The sequence below is a fragment of the Brachyhypopomus gauderio genome, chromosome 5 (genome assembly GCF_052324685.1).
Source record: "Brachyhypopomus gauderio isolate BG-103 chromosome 5, BGAUD_0.2, whole genome shotgun sequence".
NCBI classification, from domain to species: domain Eukaryota; kingdom Metazoa; phylum Chordata; class Actinopteri; order Gymnotiformes; family Hypopomidae; genus Brachyhypopomus; species Brachyhypopomus gauderio.
Genome location: NC_135215.1, coordinates 32,604,258 through 32,627,938, shown reverse-complemented (window position 1 = coordinate 32,627,938; position 23,681 = coordinate 32,604,258). Strand labels below are relative to the sequence as shown.

Below are 23,681 nucleotides of genomic sequence, written 5' to 3'. Positions count from 1 at the left end.
GCTTACCTTATGTTGATTGTGAGTACTACATTTGAAAGATAAATTCATAATAGAAATATTTTATTCTTAGTCATGATCAGCAGCTTGTAAAACCTTTGTCTCTGTTCTTTTGTGTCCTTATGCAAATCTGACCTTTCGTTTTGGTGAATGTGAAAGACGAATCTCATAATTGTTTATGATTGCTCACTGGTATTTCCATATGGCAGATGAATGGCATGGCCATGTGTCCAAACCTGCTTCTGTCTCCTGACAAATGATTATGCTACAACAACAGAAGACAAAAGGGGAAAAAACTGTGAAAACCCCATTTTGTCCAGACACTGACCGAAAAGACTTGTTCAAGTCCTGGATTCAGCATTACATAAAATTTACTTAGAGAAAATATTTTCTATGTTTATTGGTGTTGTGTTGGAGGTGGCAGACGTGTCTCTGACACAGAAGAGCTCAGAGCTGAGGTGATATATAACTCCTCAAGGGGCCGTCCTCACATTTCACCCCCTCCTCTGGAGATCTGCACTGCTGGGTGGCTCATACATAAAGTGTGAGCTCTTTGTTGTATTGATCTGACACTAATGCCCTCCTTTTTCCATTTTTTCATCTTTCCATCCCCCACCCCCTCCTCTTCTATTTCTCATCTTTCCCTGTATGTGATGACAGGGATGAGATTACTGCCCCCAAATCTCCCCTGTGGATTTTAGGAAGAAAGAAGAGGGAATGGGAGTATAGAATTTAAGTGATGAATATGTGTGTGTGTGTGTGTGTGTGTGTGTGTGTGTGTGTGTGTGTGTGTGTGTGTGTGTGTGTGTGTGTGTGTGTGTGTGTGTGTGTGTGTGTGTGTGTGTGTGTGTGTGTGTGTGTGGAGGTGTGTGTGTGTGTGTGTGTGTGTGTGTGTGTGTGTGTGTGTGTGTGTTTGGTCCTAGTGCAGTTGCTGGTGGCTTGGTGGACTTGCTTTTACAATATTTGTAACCCTAAAACATCCGACAAGACATATTCATTTTCCATGGAAAACAGCAGATTGATTCATTTCTGTTTGCATAGAACATCTTCTTTCGTTTAGTAATGTTAACTTAGCAGGAATCCAAATATGTTTAGTAATGCAATGCAGTAAACATTAAACTATATATTCTTAATTTTACAAGGGATCCTTGTTGAAGAACAGATTTTATTATTATTTTCTTTTTATTTTTTGGTATAAAATTAAACTGCCTGATGAATTTCTTTGCCAGTTTCATAACAGGCTTGTGCTACTCTCTTGGACTTTTAGAACTCACAGATCTGTCAGCATGTCCAGGACAAAATGAGTAATTAGCCAATGATGTACAGTGACATTGTCCATCTTACACTCAAACAACAAGACAGAGAACATGAAATTGTAGTTACGTAGTTCTGTTATTAGTGACGTTTCAACGAAGTACCCAGTTTTAGTCAAGAATCCCAGATATTCTGTAATTGTATGTGCCAGCTGCCTGAGACCGTCCACTACTGTTCTCATCATAACAAACATGCACGACTAGATGGCAGCTGCGTGGCCCAATAGAAGCAGCTTCAGCACCACCGAACGGTCCGTCAGTGCAGCTCCTCCAATCCGCGCGCGCTCCAGACAAACGGCGCCGCGCGTCCTGCCCGCGCGCCTCACTTCTACGATGCGGAGCTGCTTCAGGTGTGTCTCGTGAAGGTTACGCGGACACATTGTCCGGTCTCGCAGGTAAGGACACTTTATCAATCAACGCTTAATGCCACTCGGGGCAAAGGCGACGCTGTGAGCCCAGGTGAAACGCGGTCTGTAACGGATGGATATGTTGCTACTGCTGTACCGCAATGCAGACCAGTACACACAGTGTTCACACATTCGCTGCTTTCTTGCCTTCTTCTGTATTTTCCTGTAGCTATCTTGAGGGTCACCCCGATGACCACCCGTTTATACGACGTGCACGTAGGTGTCTGTGTAAGGCGTGAATGTGCTCGTGCACGAATGCTCACGTCTGGGCTGCAAGGAATCGTTGCATGTATCTTCGTGCACACTTGATTTGGCACCTGTGCACACCCAGGGTACCACGTTAAATCCGTAAACACTGTGGACATGTCAACATTAGGGTATATGTCGTTGCACATTTAAAAACGTGCATTTTATTCTGACATTCAGTTAACCGACTTGGCATGCTTTTAAAGCATTCCAGAGCATAGCTATTTCAGGAAAACTACGTATTGAACAAATAACAATATTTAGTATTGATTCAGCTTTTGCGCTGATATATAGGCTATGCTAGTAAGACGGATACCCATATCACCTTTTTGATATGTTGCAAGAAGGCGGTCAAGGTAGGGCGAGTCCGGGGGGCTTCCCAGCATCCCGACCGAACCCATCAACGCACATTAGACATCATAAATAGTCGTGGTCACGAAACGGTCTCTGCTAATCTTTGAATAATCCGTATCGGTGTTGCAATGTCCGTACTGGATCAGGCTGTGGTTTTTTGGCATCACTTGGTGCTGGGAGCAAGCGCGTGCAGTTCACTTGGGTTCTCACCGCATCTCACACACTGAATGACCCTCTGATTGAAGGATGTCTAAGCATCCGCTGCAAAAATGCACCGTGGATATGTTCGCCTGGCTGTGTGTGAAACATCAAACAGGTTGCCCTTATAGTATATTTTATGTACGTCAGGATTTCTCTGGATAGCTGTTGTGGAAATACATAAAAAGGCATCCGCATGAAATGGATTTTTGGTTGGCCTCCATTAAATTCGGTCCTTTTGAGACGGAAAAAGCTCTTCTAAAGATTCCTCCTACATTTGCTGTGAGCGCACACTAAACATGTGGAGGAGAGAAGAAATCTCTGCTCTGTAACTCCTGCTGGTTTGGGGTTCAGCGCCTGCTTTTCCTCTCAGTGGGGAATAGTCCTGCTGGATGACTGGCTTGTGCTCATTGTATTAAGGTTAGTGTAACCACGGTGACCAGCATTTATAGAAACAAGCATTTTACGCCACACTGGTCTTGCAGACATGCTCGTGTGTGCATTGAGAGCCCAATGCTTTAAGTATTGTTATCTGTGGCCTATATATTGTTTCTGTTCTTTAATCCAGTGTGAATCCTGGGTGACATACTGTGCCGTGGAATGGGGACCTGTTGATGTTTGAAGCAGTATGTTTCTGTAATGTCACTCGCAACAAGTCCTATCAGCTGGACTCTAAACATCATTTCATCTTATGCAGCTAATTGTATGTCCCTGGTTTCTGTTTTAAAGATTTGATGCATACCTGATGTTGTCAGTACTGGCATTTCACATTGAGATGTTACATAATTAAAGACTAGCATTTCAGATTAAATGTCTATAGCAGTTGCAAATCTCATTCCTTCAATGGAACGGAGTAGATACAGCCTACATTATTAGTCATATTCCTCAATGTGTGCTTGATACCCTCAACACTAGAATCAAGATTTTGTTTGACAATGATTTCGCCACAAACATATAGTATGGCATTACCAAAGGAATCCACACTTTCCAGAAAGGCAGTTTATATGAGTATGTTGATAGAAGAGATGGAGCAATTCTGCTTAGAGTGTTGCTCGAACACAACGGGATGATGCCCACACATCTTAACACACGTCTTTACACATATCCTAACACACATCTTAACACACATGTCTTAACACACGTCTTAACACACGTCTTAACACACACGTCTTAACACACATCTTAAAACACACATCTTAACTATTAATGTTTTTTATACTGATGAAATCACAACCAATTGTCGCAGGCAATTTTTCTACCATCAGGGATTACAAAGTAAAAATCACCAAAATCATTAAAAACATTAAAACAGGATTATAAACAACTTTTTTCTATGAATTGTAATGAGTTCAAAACAGAATCTGTTCAACTTAACAAGTATGTTACACAATTGAGGAATGTTCGGCAAATGAGCAATAGACTACAGCCATCAAGGTTAACAAATGTGTTCAGCCCTCAGAACAGACTCACAACACATGAGTGTCAGGAAGGAGTTCTGAAGTTTATTAATGAAGATGGCCAGTTAATTAAATACAGAAGAACTAGAATGTTGTGCAAAGCATTTGTTTAAGGGTAAAAATCCTCTGTGTCAACAAGAAATGTACGATGGGTATTATGCAGTCTTCTCCACAGACAGGATATGGGGGGGTGGGGACGTAGTGCGCGTAGAGAAGTTCCAACTAGAAGACACACAGGCACACAGACAATACAATGAAAGTAACAAATTCCCTGGCCAGACGTTTGTCTCAGTTAGTGCAAGTATTACATGCTGAACATAATAACACACTGTTATTAGACAGTAGAAGGAATAGGGAACAAACTAGACTTAAGTCAGATAAGAGACTTCAAATGAATATTTAACATCTACATATGAACAAAGTCATGTGTGACATTAGTATCTCAAGTACATGATTACAGGGAACATGCAGAGATTCCTGTCACGTCTTTGATGGTTTTCTAGGAAACTTTCTAGCAGGTTTCCTAGTGGTGCCATGTTGTCTCTTGAGTAAACATAAAGAAGGTTGTTCTCATGAATGTCATGGCTCAGTTTCCCAGGGGCAGACTACGGTCTGGCACCTATTTTGTTCATAGACATTCCTTGGGATGAATTATTTTCAGTTGGAAGGTAGACCTGCCCCTATTATTGTGCCCACTGTCTTTTGTGAGCCATATTTCAAATTCTTTTGAATTCTAACCTCATGGAATTCTAATTTGCAACTTGGTGCAAATGTGTAGAATTACTTAAGCTCTGTAGGAGCACCATAACAAAAGATGTCGTTGTTCATTCTAGCAGTAATAGTATTATCCATATGAACAGTTGGGCTACTTTGAAATCAAAGGATTATATAAGTAGTTTGTCAGAGTTAATTTATTTTAAAAGATATGTTTCAAAGTGATAAATGTATTGTGGTGTTTCTTCCAGTGACCTGGGTTTGACCGACCAGGACACTGGGATGGACTGTGTCACTGCACATTTGTCTGTCTGCTGGACAATGTCTGCCATAACAAAAGGGATGAGGTCTGAGTCACACAACCCCCCCCCCCCCCCCCCAACCCACCCCCCCCCCCCCCCCGCATGTGCACAATGAACAGTGATCCTCCTTCTAGCCTGTAGTGCTAGGGAACATGTTTGTTCTGTGTAAGCACCCTGCATGGATCTGTACACAAAGACCAACATGACACATGGTGCTACCTGTAGCTCAATCAGTGATCAATACTCACTAATAGAGTGCTATGAAATTCTGATCTCCATTACTATATGAAATAGGGTTTGTGCCATATAATTTGAGCTCAAGGGAGTACTTCTGTGTGTGTCTCTCTCTCTGCCTGTGTGCATGTGTGTGTGTGTGTGTGTGTGTGTGTGTGTGTGTGTGTGTACCTTTTCTAAATGGCCTTCAGGGTGCTCTCCATATGGGGGAGGGTTCCCATTTCGTGACCATATGCTCCTCCCATATCTCTGTCATGCTCTTCCTCTCTTCCTCCCTCACACTCTCTCACATTCTATGTTGTGATTTTGCACCATCTCTGCTTTCCTGGTCATGAGAGATAGCAGCCTTACTGATACTCTAGACTCATTAATATCTCATTAAACTCTTCACCTCAAATGCTCGTCTTCCTCTTTGAGGAAATGGACAGGCCGATACTCTTAATGTTACTGCAGTCACTGGCTGAGGTCCATTTGCAAGGCATGAGACTTAAGACTGTGAGGGCATATACTTGTGTTGGTTTAATAACCAGCTAAATGTATTCATGTTGGCAAGAGGAATTCAGAGCATCTGGACAACTGTTGTGACGATTGTTGTCTAGGTGATGCTTGTTTTTGATAAACACATCCATCCATCAGTGTTTGAGTGTCAGTGTAATCTGCAAAAATTAGATTACTGTGCACTGATTATGATTAGTGGATTTCATCTTAAAACTCTCAAGTAACTGTTTCATGTTTCTTGAGTTGAAAATAAATGAGCTCACATTAGCACCTCTGCTATTAACACCCGTGAAGCCTTATTGGCAAGTGGCATTTGGACTGTTTTCATGACTGTAAATGGTTCATGTAGCTTTGATATTGAAGTGTCAGGAAGCTCATGCTTGATGGAGAAGATCTGGTATTTTTAGCTCAAATGATACAATGGAGGTCTTAAGGGAAATGAGGACCTGATTAAGGAGTTGATTACAAAGGTTTTGTCTCTCCCTTTGTGAATTACGATCTGTCACTGATTTCCATGTCACCAGGTAGATTTACTGTATGACTGCAGTAGTCTATTTAGGGCGCTGTCTTTTGAATGTTCACCTGAGCAAGGATGTGTTAACGTAAATGGATTATACATCCCCTGTTTCTTGTGGTTAATTAGTTTCATTTTTTGAAACCGAACCAGTTCAGTCATCCGGAAGTTAAAGGTTCTCTGCACTGAATATAGATTCGGCCATAAATTGGAAATATTATGCATAATGGCATACATTTGATTGTTTATTTATGTATTTAAATTATGAAATGTTGATTAACACATTTATAATTGTACTTGAACTGAAATGTCACAGTGCAAAATTAACAACCAGAATATAATTTGTAGCTTATTAACATGTTATAATAATTTTGTAGCATCTTTTTAATTGGTTACTAGCTGAAGGTTTTAGTGGATATACTCTTGGAATTCTGTAAGGCAGACAAGAAGTGGGGAGTAATGGCGTATAAATGTGAGGCCTCTACAAGTGAAAGACCACAGATGTCATATTTGCCATGCAAAGACCTCACGATGCATTTAGGGTTTCCGGACCTGCATCCTTTGGCCTTGCACGGTAAAGTTGTGGATCAATAGTTTTCTCCAACTCAGGCGATAAGCGGAAATGCATCAAAGCTCGAGGTGGGAGGGTTGGGGGGGGGGGGGGGGGGGGGGGGTAACAGCAGTCACATAATTATTCAGTTGCCATGAAATCACTCTTATTCAATTCTGCATCATTTTCTGATGCTGTTTGAACAGTTGGGCACTGCTAAGAAATTGGAATGTCAATTCACCTCCCATCATTCTCTCTGAGCCCTGTTTTTTAAAATACTTTTATTTTATTTATTGCTTTTTGTTCCAGGCCTTTTTTATTTGATTTTGAATGATCGTGCTGCCCCTCCCCCACTCCAGAGTGAAAGCGCCATCACTCATGGCAACTGTCTCCAGCCCCGAGCCGGGACGCTGCGTTTTCATGGCATTTCTCATGGTGGCCCTGATGCCCAAGCCACGGCTGCTGATGAATTACCATTCGCTTGGTGTTGCAGTAGGTCTTGCAAAATTGGTTTAATGGTTGATCTTCAACTTGATCCTCAGCTGCCTGGTCTCTGTGTTCCTGACTGTGGTTGCAGAATTTCCCCTTGAAGAGTGCATTGATGTCGGGACATTAGCATTCGTGCTGGTTGAGCGTGGCAAACGGGTCTCTGTGCTGTTCCACGTCACGCTGCTCTGTGTCCTCAGGAGGAGCTCAAAGGGAGATCCCTCCGTGGCTTCTCTGGACGCTGCCAAACACCGAAATGTGGCGAAGAAAAGACGCCACAAAATACGCATGCGTGCGTGTGCTCAATTACAGTAAACCAGCTAAGATAAACAATGTGGGGTCATGAGAAAACATCGGGAACATATTTATTGACTGCTGGGGCTCATTGCAACACACAGACACATACACACAATATTCAAACATAGGCAGAGCAAAACAAGCTCTTAGCTCCCCTTTTGTGGTCCTGTCTTAAAATTTAGACAGGGTTATCAGTTTAGAAAGCTAAACTTTGCATGCTTGGGGAAGCCATCTTAAATTTGCTGCTTTGAGCTGTCTTCATTAATCATGCTAATTTGCTTAGCAATTCTAAAAGCACAACTATGATATTACTAAAACTATGCTAGAGGCATGGCTTTTGCTTCAGTTTCTGAGAAATAACTAATTTCATGACATCAATTTGATGTCTACTGCAAATAATTTTGATCAAAGTGTGAGAAATTCAAACAGGTACAGAAAATAACTGAGGACTAGCTTACGCTGAAGTTCTTACTGTGAAATTGATTGATTTGCATTATTACAGTTCTTTATCTTTTTGTAACAAGCCAATGTGGACATATAAGATAACTCACTAAGAACAACGCTGATAAATGTGATCATTTAAATGAATACAATACATTTGTGTGCAGTATAAAAACAAACAAATAAATGACCAAAAGGCCAAAACGCATGTGTGTTGCTTTGCCATGGCCCAATACCACTGCTAAAACAAATCTAATGATTGCCTAAGACTTTTGCACAGAGCTTTATGTGCACGACCCAGTGGTTCTGCTCCTTCTTAAATGCTAAAAATTTGGTTTTTCAACAGTTTCTTTTTCTGTGGAACGGGGTCCTGGTTGTTTCAGTGTACAAACAGAGTGCATTAGCCTGCTCTGTATTCTTGCAGTGAGGAGACCAGGAGGAGAGGGCGTTGTTGCATGATAGATTATTTATGTAGGGTGTGTGATGACTGCATGAGAAGACGAGGGTAGTAGGAGATGAGGTAGACAGCACGCCAAGTGAGCACAGGAACTCTTACCTCTCCCAGACAGCTTCAGCTGTGCAGAAGAAAACACCAGAGATCACTGTTTTACAGTGTGATACAGTATAACCAAAAACACCAGAGATCACTGTTTTACAGTGTGATACAGTATAACCAAAACACCAGAGATCACTGTTTTACAGTGTGATACAGTATAACCAAAAACACCAGAGACCACTGTTTTACAGTGTGATACAGTATAACCAAAAACACCAGAGATCACTGTTTTACAGTGTGATACAGTATAACCAAAAACACCAGAGATCACTGTTTTACAGTGTGATACAGTATAACCAAAAACACCAGAGATCACTGTTTTACAGTGTGATACAGTATAACCAAAAACACCAGAGACCACTGTTTTACAGTGTGATACAGTATAACCAAAAACACCAGAGACCACTGTTTTACAGTGTGATACAGTATAACCAAAAACACCAGAGACCACTGTTTTACAGTGTGATACAGTATAACCAAAAACACCAGAGATCACTGTTTTACAGTGTGATACAGTATAACCAAAAACACCAGAGATCACTGTTTTACAGTGTGATACAGTATAACCAAAAACACCAGAGATCACTGTTTTACAGTGTGATACAGTATAACCAAAAACACCAGAGACCACTGTTTTACAGTGTGATACAGTATAACCAAAAACACCAGAGATCACTGTTTTACAGTGTGATACAGTATAACCAAAAACACCAGAGACCACTGTTTTACAGTGTGATACAGTATAACCAAAAACACCAGAGACCACTGTTTTACAGTGTGATACAGTATAACCAAAAACACCAGAGATCACTGTTTTACAGTGTGATACAGTATAACCAAAAACACCAGAGATCACTGTTTTACAGTGTGATACAGTATAACCAAAAACACCAGAGATCACTGTTTTACAGTGTGATACAGTATAACCAAAAACACCAGAGACCACTGTTTTACAGTGTGATACAGTATAACCAAAAACACCAGAGATCACTGTTTTACAGTGTGATACAGTATAACCAAAAACACCAGAGATCACTGTTTTACAGCGTGATACAATATAACCAAAAACACCAGAGATCACTGTTTTACAGTGTGATACACTATGATCAACATGATATCTATAAAACGAGTGCAAGCATGGGAACTTGCTCAATCTGTGACTGCTGTGTCTTCAGGCTGGCAGTGATTTACCATGAGAAAGTCTTCACCAGCTTTTTGGAAAATCAATACGAATCGATTGTTTATAAAACCCTGATGTTGAGCTCATGGGAGTGGCCACTGCAGGTTATCAGAGTGCTTCTCTTGGGGCAGTCATGCCTTATATCAACTCCACTGCGTTGGGAAGGTGAACTATGAAAGTGTTTGGCACAGATGTGACAGGCACATCTAAATGACTCACAGTGGGTTGATTCCTTATTGGTTCGTTAGTATGGCTGTGTTTTTATTTTCTCTGTATGCACCAAACATATTTTAAATCACTTTCAGTTCAAATTGAAATCCCAGACACAATCTCTTTACCAGAACAGCTAAGTGGGTTGATCTTTTGACCTTTTCCCTACAATCATCCATTTTCCTGGGGCTACCTCAAAGATTATTTATTGTGGTTATTACATGAGTCAGGAGTCCTAAGCAGGTCTCCCCTTCATGCATTAATGGTAGCTTTCATGATTGGGGGGGGGGGGAGGTATTACGAAAAATTGTCATGAAGTAATCAAAGTTTTCAGGTTTTTAGAAACATGGCACAGGACATTTTGGACAGAGGTCCTTAATCAGCTGAGCAAGCAAAGTGCTTCTCATATTGTGTGTGTGTGTGTGTGTGTGTGTGTGTGTGTGTGTGTGTGTGTGTGTGTGTGTGTGTGTGTGTGTGTGTGTAGCTAGCACTTAGATTGGCACATAGGCACGTCTGGTGCCAGGTTCGGGTGAAAGAAAAGGGTCAAAATGATGTAACTACATTGCCTTCAGTTGGCTGACCAGATGCCCTAAAAATCCACAACAGTCATGAGTTTTGAGTAGTTGTCCTGAATCTTCAAATTCGTTTTGTTCTAAAAAGTACCTGATCTATATATAGTAATAGATCATATGAGCGAGCTAAGAGGAGAGCTGCCTGTGTTGTATCAAATGACCAGTAACAAAATTTTTTATTTCTTTTTCATTTATTGCTTAAATCTCTTTTTTGTATAATTTCTTTGTAAAACTTTGTAAACCAAGTAATATCTTTTTGACTCAGCACAATTCTTTTTTTTTCACAGATTTGTAGGTGTTTTTCTGGTTACAGTATTTCCCTAACAGTACACTTACCCTAAATGTTTGATGATTTCTGATATGTATGTATACGTGTGTATGTATAGCCTACTGATAATGCAAGAGAAAGTTCGATTTAATCGGAGCCCACTCAAAACCTTCTGCTCTAAGCTGTTAGCAAGTTGACAGTGGCGGTTTGAAATGGCCTTTTACACCCTACTCGCATACTGACTCTACTACAAACCAGTATGTGTTGCAAACCAGTATGTAGTAGGCCATCCTGCTATGCTAAGCTTAGCTCAAGCCCATTGACGTGTGACTGAGTCGGTTACTGTGGTGAATGTGAATGACACACGGCAGCTAGCAGACATGCATGCTTCTTTCAGCTGTGTGGGAACATTTCACCTTCCCAGTGAACTACTACAGGGAGGAGAGAGAGGATGGTGTGTGTCGGTGTTGTAGGGGTGTGTGTGGGTAACACGCCATCACCCGGATGTGCCAATCATTGGAATTTTATATTTATAAGTTCGGCATGCTTTTATCCAGACTGAACTACAGTGTAATGTATTTAGACAGACAGGGGACTGAGCCCCATTCCCCCAACAAAAGACAGTGTTGTTACCCACTACCATATACCAACCTACCAACCAGTCACTGGAGTCAGGCCAAAACAAACACAGACAAACACAAACGCACAGGCTTCTTTTCAGTGTTATCTACATGCAAAATCACGCAGGGCGAGAAACATTACAAAAGCAACCGGTATTTACATCTCATCAGGAAATGTGAAAGTGTATGTTCACTGCTTAATATATTGTAGGCTGTACAAAGTACCTCAGGGACCAAATGACACTATATGACACTATGTGGAATGAGCTAACTTTGCTGTTTGTTCAAAATAAATGAAAAGAATCCTAGTGTTATTATTTTAGGAGTGTTGTTGCTTTATTTTTGTTGTGTTGAACTTGAACCATGATATCCAGACCTCAGTGTGAACCAAACTGTGACTGTACAACTGTGTAATGTATGTGTGTATATTTACAATGTTTCCTGCAACTATGGAACAGATGTTTACATGGAGTTCCCTGGAGTTGCTTCACTAACATCATAGAAAACAACTTTGATTTCATGAGAGGAGTTGCAGTGATCAGCAGAGGTGACATTCCAGATGGTGATCTATGTCTGTGGTGCATAGATACAGTACTCTGAATCACTTTATAGGTTCTGTGTATCTATATAAACTCAACACCTTCTTCACTGGGAACATCTGCATTGTGTTTACAGTTCCTGGATACATACTTCCTACATCTGCATACTTCCTCCATCTGCATACTTCCTACATCTGCATACTTAATCTACGTACTTCCTACATCCACATACTTCATCTACATACTTCCTACATCTGCATACTTTCTCCATCTACATACTTCCTACATCTGCATACGTCCTACATCTACATAGTGTAACACTCTAATTTAAGCCACTCTCTACACTGTTCATTGTTATTAAGACTATTACCAGCACCACTGACATGGTCATTCACATTTCATTTGCTTCGACAGATGGTCTCATCCAGAGTGACTTGCATATTTCTCAATATGACAGTATTTGTGCTCCCTGGGAAACGACCCCATGACCTTGTGTTGCTAGCACCTCCAGATGAGCTACAGAAGATAAATGGCATGGCTGGGTTGGATGAGCTGGTACAAATTCACAGGAGCAATTGTGTTGCTGTTATTTTTTTACTTTGTTCTTACAGGGCATATTAGGTCTTGAGGCATCATGGCGTTTGAAGGAGTATCAGGAGTTTTGCAGATGCGATTAATCAGACACAGTTTTCAGCAGGCTGTTCATCAAACTAAGAGGAACCTTTTGTTCAAGCTTTTCCAGATGTATTGATCACACATGCGCAGGAACAAAAGAAGCATTAATTGCTTGTAAATAAAAGTTCTTTCCTCATGTTTCCATTTTTCCTGCTCTACCTCATTCCTCTTTCCTTTCCACCACTTTATTTATTTATTTAGAGAATTTAGTGTATTTTCATAATGGATATTGATTAATTTAAATGAAGAAGTTGGGGATAGGAGTGTATCACACATACATAAACAACCCTGTGTGGCTTCATTCTTTGGTATAACTGGGAGATGGTCTGCAGAATATCAAAGTGGTATTTGGTCTAGCTGGTCTAACGCTTGCATTCTGAATCTCTCGACTTATTGGTATGAGAACTTCCTCGGCCTGTTCTCTGTGTTTTGACGGCAGAGTTTTGCAGCACTGGCCAGATGGGCGGGGAGACTGCTGTGTGCTAATGGTTGTAACTGCATTGCCTGATTGAATTATTGCCGACACTCCAACGCATCTCCTTTGCCCATTTGTTCTGCTCGTTGGTGTGATTCCATACGGCCGCCTCTCTGAAGGCCTGTCCGTGCCATCAGTGCATTACGTTATCCTCCGCCATCGAGCGGGACCATGCCACCGCTGCTCCGCTGACCTCTTATGAGATCTCCGATATGGGGACAGACGGTAGTCTGTGTGGGCTGTCACGATCACCTGGGAAGATAAAGCCGAAGAGCGCTGCTCAGTTGGGAGGGGCTAGCTAGGATTCAGAGGGCACTGTTCACTAAGTTCACAACCGCGACAAAACAAATTACATTTACATTTACATTTTTTACATTTACATTTACATTTACATTAACAAATTGGGAGTGACCGTGACACTCCTGTGCTGTGGCCCTAGAGTATCATCCCGCGATTGACAATTATGTCAGCGTATGAAATCAGGTTCCTGACTCACGCTCGTTATTAGCTGAGTTGTACTACAAAGCCACAAGAACTGAGAGGCTGGAAGGATTGATTGATTGTATTTTTGTCCTGGCTTTCATCCATCCATACAGTAGGTGGCCACAATGCCAGCTCTGTGTTGCCCTAGAGAGCCCTGTGCCAGTCACACTGAAGCCTGACAAATGTGAAACAGACTATTATTCTGAACTGAGGCAGTATATTTCTCCTGTCCTGTTTTCTCACAGCACTCGCTCCACTCTATTGAGAAGAGAGGAGACGTCTGCAGTTGACGAGCACTCTCCAAAAGTGTCTTTCATGGGGACAAAGCACCAGACACAATTGGGGAATTATGGGACGTTTGTGGGCGATGAGTGGCATGCACCACTTGTCCAAAACAATTGAGATATACACTGCGAAACAGACCTGTCAAAAGCCCATTCACGTCTCAAGACCTACACTCGCAGGTCGTCAGGAAAGTGATTCCTGTTCTTGCCCACCGCCATGTCATTAGTGTCAAGTAAACTTTTACAGTGGTGGCAATGCAGACGATTACGTCACTGTAATTTGTAAATGCTGCCTAAAAAATGTTGTGCAGAGAAGGATTTTGGGTTACTCAGCAGCCCTGTTACAAATGTTCGGATCCCTGACGGTTGTACCGGGTGGGGAAGGTGTTATAACACGGAACAGCACATTCCGCAGTAGATCTAAGACCAGGGTTCTCCACAGAGGTCCCGTGTGAAGTAATTTCCACAAACCTGCTGTGTTCATATGTGTGTTGTATGCAGATGCCGGCGTGTTCAGTTGGTATATTGTGTAAGCAGAGCTTGACGAATGAATCAATTGGAAGTCATTTTTGGAGCAGAGCCTTGCTGTGAGCGTGGTGGGCTGAGCAGTCGATGGACAGCGTTCAAGGAGCTGATGTAAAACACAGAGGAAACTCAAAACGAACGCGTTCAATTTAAAGCATGAAATCGAAGCATTCTGCTTCATCCCAAGCCTCCTGATCTTAGTCACGCTGCTCATATTGATTATAAGGTTGTGTTCACAAAACCGGCCCGTGTAGTGCAACTCTGGGCGCGCATGCTTTGTAAGACACAATGATGAAATACAGTAGGCTGTTTTTCCAGACCTTATTTCCTGTGATGATACTCGTAAACTTGAAATTGGGTCTTGGATTAATCAAATTGTGTTGTGGCTTTGTTTACCAAATCTATTTCAGCGATGAACAGAATGTCATAAACACATTTATTTCTGCTCCCTGGTCTTTCTTTCTCCCAGCACACTGCACACTGTCATTCATCCGTCAGTCTGATCTGAACACTGACCCGCATCTGGAGTCCCTATTAAAGAGAATTACCATTTGGACTCATTACTGCAGACACAATGCAGCAGCAACAGTACAGAATGTCTGAAGCCTCCGGGCCACTACGGGTCATTATAATGGCTGCTTCATACAATGACAAAGAATCACAAGAAAAAAAGAAATAGAACATACTAGAATATAGCGATATATTTAAGTGAACTTTTGTTTTCTTTGCCTCGTCTCTTTACCTGTTTCCCTCACGTTCCCTGCCTCTGCCATCTGTCACTTTTTTAGTTACCGCTCCTTAATTCTCTCCATCTCCATCTAGACATCTATCTGGTGAATCTGCCGGTGTTAGCTGTTGGTTAGCCTAATTTTCAAGCCAATAAAATGACCTAGACTCAGTACACCCACGCACTGGGGCTTTTGCTCTCCCTTTAGATTAGAACAGGGTCGTTTCTAATACAAGCCTTCAATTCAAGATCCTTCTGACGAATCATGTGACCACGGAGGCTTGGCCCAGAAGCGAAACTGGATACCAGGGGAATGTACTGACACGCAAGTGTTTCACCACCTTCAGACCCAACCCCAAGCTGGTCAACCTTGTCTGCAGTCAGGTCCATGGTAGGTCTGCATGTGAGGAGGAGTCTGTAGAGCGCAAGCGAGCAGCTGTTTGCTGCGCTGTGATTATGGCTGTAATGTGCTGATCAATAGGCTATGGATGCGATCAGCAGGACCATGCAGAGTTTTCCGCACTGCATTAATGATGCATGCTGGGATGGTGGCGGTGAATCAGAGGAGACAGACCACGCTGGAGGAGTCTGCTCCCTGCCTGGCTGGCAGTCGGCTGCTGTGATTGGTGTTGTGTCTTTTGTGTGGGTGGCTGGGGGGGGGGGGGGGGGGGGGGGGGGGGGGGTTCTGGCCATGGTGGGCCTTGTTTTCAGGCTGTGATGAGCCGTCATCTTCCTCCCTCTGTGTGCTCAGATCCTCTCCTTCTGTCTGGTTGGATGCTTACAAAGGACGTACGTCTCCTTTCTGTCCCCACCGGCTTATTCGTTTTGTGTCTTGCCTTCTCATTTTGTCTCATTCATGCACTCACTTGTGAGGTCACATTCACGCAACCTCACTTGTGAAGTGTCCCTCCACTCTGATTGGTTGGATTCTGTGAGTGAGCTTTTCTGTGCCACTCAGTCTAATACTGCAGACCTTGGGGAATGTGTGGTGGGGTGCCTTTTGTTTCATGGCTGAGGTATGAGTTAGATTTGTTTTGGTTTGTTTGTTTTCTGCATCTTGAGTGCTAAAGTAAAGTCCAGATGCCAGTATTTTTTGTCCTGTAGTCAGAATTGTGTATTTGTGCATGACAGTGTGTATTCAGGTGGCACTGCAGTGTGAGGTTTCTGAGACCAGCATTACTGATGTCACACTTGGATGAACGCAGCCTCATGAGTCTCTATGCAGGAGAAGGAAACAGGATAAGGCTACAGTATGCACAATTGCAGCATTTATGTGGTGCTTTTGGTGTGTGTGTGTGTGTGTGTGTGTGTGTTGTGTATACATTACCTGCATCTCTCAGCACTCAGATTGTGCTGTTTGCCTCCGCAAATCACCGCAGTGAAAATGTCTGGCTCACCACTTCCTTGGGACAGCCGCGTGGGACACGCGAATGCCGCTACTGCGCTAAACGTGTTTTATCCCCCGTGAAATGCCAAAGCATCACACCTCAGCACCTCGCTGCGACCTTCACCCAGTACCTGTGCGTGAGGCAGAGACCGTCTCAGCCATGACTGCTGGCTTAGCATGAAACGGGGCGGCTAAGGTACCGGTGGATCCAGTCATCTCATAGGAAACGTGAAAGGACCATGCGACACACTTACAGGATTAGCCTGCCGTCCCAGAATCCTCCCTCAAACCCAATATCTGTTCCGAATGATTACGCTTCTGTGTGCAGTCAATGTTTGTTATAGCTGTCACGTGTATGCTTACCCATAAGCCTAATGGTCCACTGAGGTTTGAACATAGCTTTTAGGAAAGCTTTGATGCTAGTGATGTTTTTGTTTGAGTTTGTAAGTTGCTGTTGTGATTGTTATACTGGTAGCTTCAGATCTTCACTGGGGAGCTGCTGGGTCTTCGCTGCTCCTAATCCGATTGCACCACTCTGGTCTGCTGTTGCCTCCAGACCGGGGCTAATAACACGTTGATGGGCTGTTTTGTTTTCCCCTACATTAACAGGACCATCCTGTGAAGCTCTGGCTCAACTCTCCTACTTCCCCTGACGTGTACACGGACAAGAGGGGTTTGTGTAACGGCCCCCTTAATGGACCCCCCCTCGTACACACACACACACACACACACACACACACACACACACACACACACACACACACACACACACACACACACGCACACAGTTACTCTAATAGCTGTCCTTACCAGAACAGTGTCATCAGGCATTCTCAAAAGCACTATTGTGGATTTGTAAGTACTATTTGCTTAAGGGATTTTTTAAATCCATCTGGCCAGTGGAATGTGCCTAACCATTGCTTTTAGAAACCCAACAGTGATAAAACACATGCAATTGAAGTCTGGTTGATTTAAACTGTTTTAGCTTTTAAAACACAGAACGCATAATTTGATGTTGAGTTCTAACTATGAATGTGTCTTTATGTACTTGATGTGTTCATGGTTTGCATATTTATAATGCTCTTTGCCTGCATGCATTGTGACATGTAATTGTGTTACCAAAACAAATAGTGTATTACACCCTGTCGGTTCAGCTGTTTCCTTTAACTCAAATAGCACGTGTCATCTCCTTAGAACACCAAAGCACCAGCATTAAGTCATTTATAGTCATTTAGTGGAAATGAGATACAGGTTGTTTCTCAGCCTCCGCAGTGCTGTGTTCTATGGGAATATGTGGCATTATTTTCCTGTATCATGTGCTTTCATGACTACTATAAAGATAAAGAACCCAGAAGTATTTTCACAAGCATATTGTATGTTATGTGGTTTCTTCTCACACAGCTGCATAGTGGCTTAATACACGTCTTCGGGAGTATAGTGGCTTAATACACGTCTTCGGGAGTATAGTGGCTTAATACACATCCTCGGGAGAAAAGTGGTTTAATACACATCCTCGGGAGTATAGTGGCTTAATACACGTCCTCAGGAGTATAGTGGTTTAATACACGTCCTCGGGAGTATAGTGGCTTAATAAACCTCCTTGCTGAGAGGGGCTTGAATTCACAGTGTAATGATTTAAAATGTTGCTTGTCTCTTGCTTGGTCTGGTGAAAATCAGTTCTAAGGAATTCCATGGTTTCCTTCATCTGAATTACTTCACTAAGATGGATTGTGAAATAGCTAGTGAGACACTGCTGCATTGTGGACATTCGCTGAGAAAAACTTTAAACCGGCTCAGATCCAAAAGGTCCCTGACAGTGGTTCTTCCAAAATGTTTCCAAGTGATATGTCCACTTCTTTCTCTTCACATCTCTGCACTGATTACCCTATTCATCACCCTGTCGGAGTGGCCGGTGGTGTGTTGCCTCTGAATATGAGTCTAGAAAGATTTATAAAATGCAATTTAAAAGGTCTCAAAGTAATTGATGTTTTGGGCAGTTTAGTCCAATAGTTTCTTTATATTAATCTGTTTATGTTGACATGAAGACGTGCCATTAGGGCCAAATGATGGAGATGTAAATGTGAACCATCAAAAATGGTAAACGTCATTGACAACTGTGAACTTTTACAAACTGAACCCTTCTGCTCCTCATAGTAAGCACGACAGTCTAATAATAGACCAAGTTTGCATAGTGTAAATACAGGAATCAGGTCTAAACAAAGTAAAAGTGTTACATGCCAGTTTCACCTCAGACAGGACAGTCATTAGTTATATTTTCTTCAGTAAAATTAGCTGTTTTCCTTCTTAGCTGTGACCTATTCTTTGCTTTATAAAGGGGTAGGCATGTACACAAGTGTAAAACCAGCACTCTTTCCTCCTCAATCCCCCATTTTGCACTCTCTAGTGAATTGGGCTGATGCACAACGCCCCACGTTATGGTGGAACGGCCTTAATCCACCCCTTGGTTGCCCTTTTAATATTGTGTCCATTTGTGCTTGGATGACAGGAGTGTTTCCACTTATTTGAGTGCCTCTTTACCTGTCTGAGCTTAATAAATTGTTTTGCGATTTGTGCACTTCGGAACTTGCTTGCATGGTTGAGGCACAGTAGGAATTTCCGCGGATAGGAATCTGTAGTCCACTGGAGCGTTCTGGAGCTTAAATGGCCTCTCCTTGAACTGCAAAGGTCCTTGGCCAACAGTGCACTAATGGTGCCGTGAAAGCACCATCACACTGAATGCTAAATGCTGTGTTTACTCTTCAGACGTAATTGCTCAAAATGTGGCCTGCTGCTGGAACGAGGTCACGACTGAACTGAATGGGCGAGGAGAAGGAGGAGGTGAAGCCCTGCTTAAGGGATTAGAAACTCCCCTATCTGCTTGACCCCATTGTCGGAGCTGCTCCCGGCAGGGCTGCTGGGTAAAAAGCTTGCTAGCATTAGCAGAGCCTGACGTCTCATCCAAGGACTCCATCCTTTCTCTGCCCAGCTTAGCTTGGAGATCCCTCCTATACTGCTCATTTGTGCAAGGTACAATAGACTTTAAGGATTTAGGGAGCTTTGGTGGCACTTTTGTTTTTAGGAGGGTACGGTAGAGGAAGGTGAGGCGGCTCATTTTGTCTTCTGAGACAAAGGCAACATATGACACCTGTATGAGACAAAGGGCTATTGTAAAAAAAAGTAAAATAAAAATACATGGCTCTTCAACGACTGAGAATAACGAAGAATGAAGTAGCGTGGTTTATGGCCACGGCGAAGGTCTGTTTAGCCTAACACTGGATTCATTCATTAATCCAATAATGTATTTAAACGTCTCTACCTAATGCTGTGAATGTGTTCTAGCTTCTGCGCTGTGGTCATTAATTCCTGATGTGATGTAATGAACTAGGAGTTAAACATTGCAATGTCTGTGCTGCAGTGAAGGATATTAAATGAAATGATTTGTGCATGACTGGCAATCCTTTTAACCCATAGCAGCATTTGGAAAATAAGCATAGGCTTGTTTATAATGTCATCATTAGGGTAGGATTTTGGATTTTGTGTTAATGGAACATATCTGTTGAGCATATAAAGATGCGGAGGAGGGGTTTTCTCTGTCTAGTTTAGCACGGGTCATACTGAGCTTATCTTTATACTCTGGAGACCAATGGTATGATGCTGAGGTTGCTTGTCTTTCGATGGTCTAAATTCTGTTAGGGAATAAGAGGAAGAAGATTAGATGCTACAGATTACATAACAGATTAGATCTCTCACATCTTAGTTGCTGTGTTTTCTGTTAGAAGAAATCAAAGGTAACATCCTGAATTTATCTCAGCTTTTGTAGAAGTACCTCCATCGCGAGGTCAATTACAGATATAAAGGTTTATAATCCATTTTAATCAGCAGTTGGAATTCATACAAAATGCTGCGTGCCTGTGTTGTTTGTTTATTTATTTAGATGTTTGGTTCTGCTGCAGAATTAATATCAATTACATGATTTCCTTTTTTGACGCAAGCAACACATGACCTTTTACTGTGACCTTCTTGTATGATGCAGCTCAGAAATCCCTTGAATGAAGTCACCATATCAACTCCACATGCTTGCTGACGCTGACTGTCATGGCCTCCTGGCCCTCGTTACCATCTGGCTGGATGGAGTCTGTGGAATTAAAGTGGAGAACATTACCATGACAAGCAGTAATATCAATCCTGGTGGAGATCCCACTCCAGCATGAGATCCAGCATGACTGGTCTGTGTGGCTAGACGTTGTATTATGAACGCATGCCTTTATGTGTGACCCACTCGTCTGCCCCAATACTGACGTGTTCCTGGCCAAGAGTTCATCGTTTGTGGAAAAGTCTTGGCAGTCCACATGTTAGTGGCTTTCTGGATGACACTGGGGCTTTCTGGATGGTTCTGGGGCTTTCTGGATGGTTCTGGGGCTTTCTGGATGACGCTGGGGCTTTCTGGATGACGCTGGGGCTTTCTGGATGGTTCTGGGGCTTTCTGGATGACACTGGGGCTTTCTGGATGGTTCTGGGGCTTTCTGGATGGTTCTGGGGCTTTCTGGATGACGCTGGGGTTTTCTAGATAGTGCTGGGCCTTTCTGCTTCATGCATGCTCATTGGATGGCTCATCAGTACCTCCACTTTTGACCCAGTCAGACGGGCTTCAGTGCTTTCAATAATGCTTCAATTACCAACAGCTGCATATTGTGCAGTTAAATAGCTCAACTGGAAGCATTTCTTTCGTTTTTGTTTTGTAAAAAGCACAAAGAATGATGAGAAATGTTAATCATTATTATGTTAATCAGAATTTTGCCTTCTGCTGTTACAGTAATTTTGAAAAGCCAAAATTAGTGCATAATGTTCATTATTCTAATTTGCTGCATTGTATTGTAAATGTTTTATTTTTAGATGAACCCCTGCACTGCAGTTTCATATGTTTCAGCTGAGGGGTTCTGAATATACTGACAGACAAAATTTTCTGATGAATCCAAAGTGTTCAATCAGAGGTTTCTGGAACATTCCTCTTGCTATTACCCCAAGTTAGCAACTGTGCTTTGTAAGACACAATCATACAAAGCAATTCTGTCTTAATCTCGCAATCTTGCAAAAGAGTTTTCTTCTCAGGAAAACTCCAGGAAGAGCAGTTCTGTCAGCTCAACCTCCCGCTGCATTGTGGGTAGGGAGCCGCCGGCCAGCGAGCCTGTGTTTTGCTAAGTCTGTTGACGCTGCACTTCTGCAGTGCAAGTATTGAGTCTCCTCTGGATGGTCTCCGTCCCGTCAGAACCAAACGGGAGGAGGCTCGGCTCTCTTCCGTAATGGACTCGTTTAGTGGCTCCAGTGGGGGATGTCGGATTTCCTTGACTGTATGCAGATCCAATTATTTAGCAGAACGGCACATCCTCCATAACAGGATGGAGGTTCTACTAAAAAGGTAATCAGTAAAATCCTGTGCATGTGTTTAGACTGAGTGGCATTGCTCATCAATAGTTTTGATTAATAATTTATAGCTCTGTGGTCCGAGCAGGCGGCCGTGCAGGTGCAGCATGATAAATGGTACCCATAACCCCCACCCACCCCCCTCCACCCCCGGGCAGTCATGGAAAGCTGCAGTGCTTTTTTCGTCTCCCCGCTCTAACGCAGCCAGTACAGTCATCAGTGAGTCATGTGTCAGGTGTGGCGGAGGGAAGACCTGCATCTGTGCTCTGCTCTTTGGCCTGAAGCTGCTGAGGTTACAGCCATTGTGTGGTGTTGCCCAGCCAGCCGTCGTCTTTCCCAGAACTGAGCAGACGGTCTTAGCGAAAGCTGCTCGTAATCTCTCACACGGTGCACGTTCTCAATGTACCGACTGATTGGTAAGGGAACATTTCAGGTGGAGTTAAAACCATGGAGTGAATAACTTGAGGCCTGTATGGTTGAGAGGGTGCAGAACCCAGACCTAGTTTAATGGAGAATCAAGATTATATTAGCTTCAGCAAATATTACTGCCCTGCGTCTTCTCATTATGGACCTCTGTAATTTCAGTGCGGACTCAACGAGCAGAGATCTGAGGGGTGGGGGTAACGGGAGGGGGGGGGTAACGGGAGGGGGGGGGTAACGGGAGGGGTGGGGGTAACGGGAGGGGGGGAGTAACGGGGGGGGGGGGGGGTCTGGTGTAGGAGCTCTGACTGATTTCCTTTTGAAGATAATCATACAGCTGTTTGAACATCATATCGCTGCTGATTTGAGTGTGATACGATAAGGCGGTTTTGCCTGTGAGAGGCTCAGAGGTGGGACAGCGTGTCTGTAAATCTGTGTTTTAACGACGGCGTGTACGTGCAGTGTAGCCTTACAGTTGCTTCATAGCGTGGTGTAACGCTATGAGCACAGCAAGCAGCTGTTGTTTCTATTACCACACTGAGCTCTTGGGTCTGTAGTGAAGGAAATCCATGAATACAGAAAGGGTCGCAGGTCACACTGTGTGGTTGAGGAGATTGAAGAGAGATTTGAATTTTAATGCACTTTTATCATTCGTGTTCTTGTGCAGTTGGGGATGTGGGAGTCCAAGCCTGTATACTGATGACTTGTTCTGCCTTGTTGGTGATATTGTTTGACCAGATGACCATAGCAGCCCAGACTCATGGCATCTGAAAACAAAGGGGTGTCAGTATTTGTGTTTGTATAGTTTAATTCACTGTCACTAAAACGCAGTCTAGAAAAACACAACTGCTGCTTTGGAGAGGTGTTGCTAGGATACCATCTGTGTGCACATGAAGTCCCTACTGTGTCTTGCTCCAGCTGCAAAGCTCAGACGTTAGAGTGTGTGTGTGTGTGTGTGTGTGTGTGTGTGTGTGTGTGTGTGTGTGTGTGTGTGTGTGTGTGAGAGAGAGAGAGAGAGGGGGGGGGGGGAGAGAGAGAGAGAGAGAGAGAGAGAGAGAAAGAGGGATAGTGAGAAAGGGAGATGGAGGGGGAAAGACACAGTTGCACAGAGAGAAAGTGTGTGTGTGTGTGTGTGTGTGTGTGTGTGTGTGTGTGTGTGTGTGTGTGTGTGTGTGTGTGTGTGTGTGTGAGAGAGAGAGATACTGTGTGTTCATGATACTGTGTGTACAAATGTATGTTTTGCCAAGACATAGCATTCTCAGTTCAGTAGCTATAAACAAATGCATCTATTCTTAGTGAAAGGACAGAGCCATGTTACTTTTGTGTCTGGC

The 23,681-nt window shown here is 42.9% G+C and overlaps 1 protein-coding gene across 2 annotated transcripts in view; it reads left to right on the top strand.

Annotated features, from left to right (window-relative positions):
- The first annotated feature begins 1,559 nt into the window (after positions 1 to 1,559).
- The window catches only part of cntn1a (contactin 1a), a 59,250-nt gene continuing 37,128 nt past the window's right edge, over positions 1,560 to 23,681 (top strand). Inside the window, exon 1 of one of the 2 annotated variants that reach the window (XM_077007189.1) lies at positions 1,560 to 1,705. The gene's annotated coding sequence lies outside the window, so the exon portion shown is untranslated. Of the gene's footprint in view, positions 1,706 to 21,902; positions 21,926 to 23,681 lie in introns of those variants that run through there. The other variant, XM_077007190.1, reaches the window with a different exon arrangement.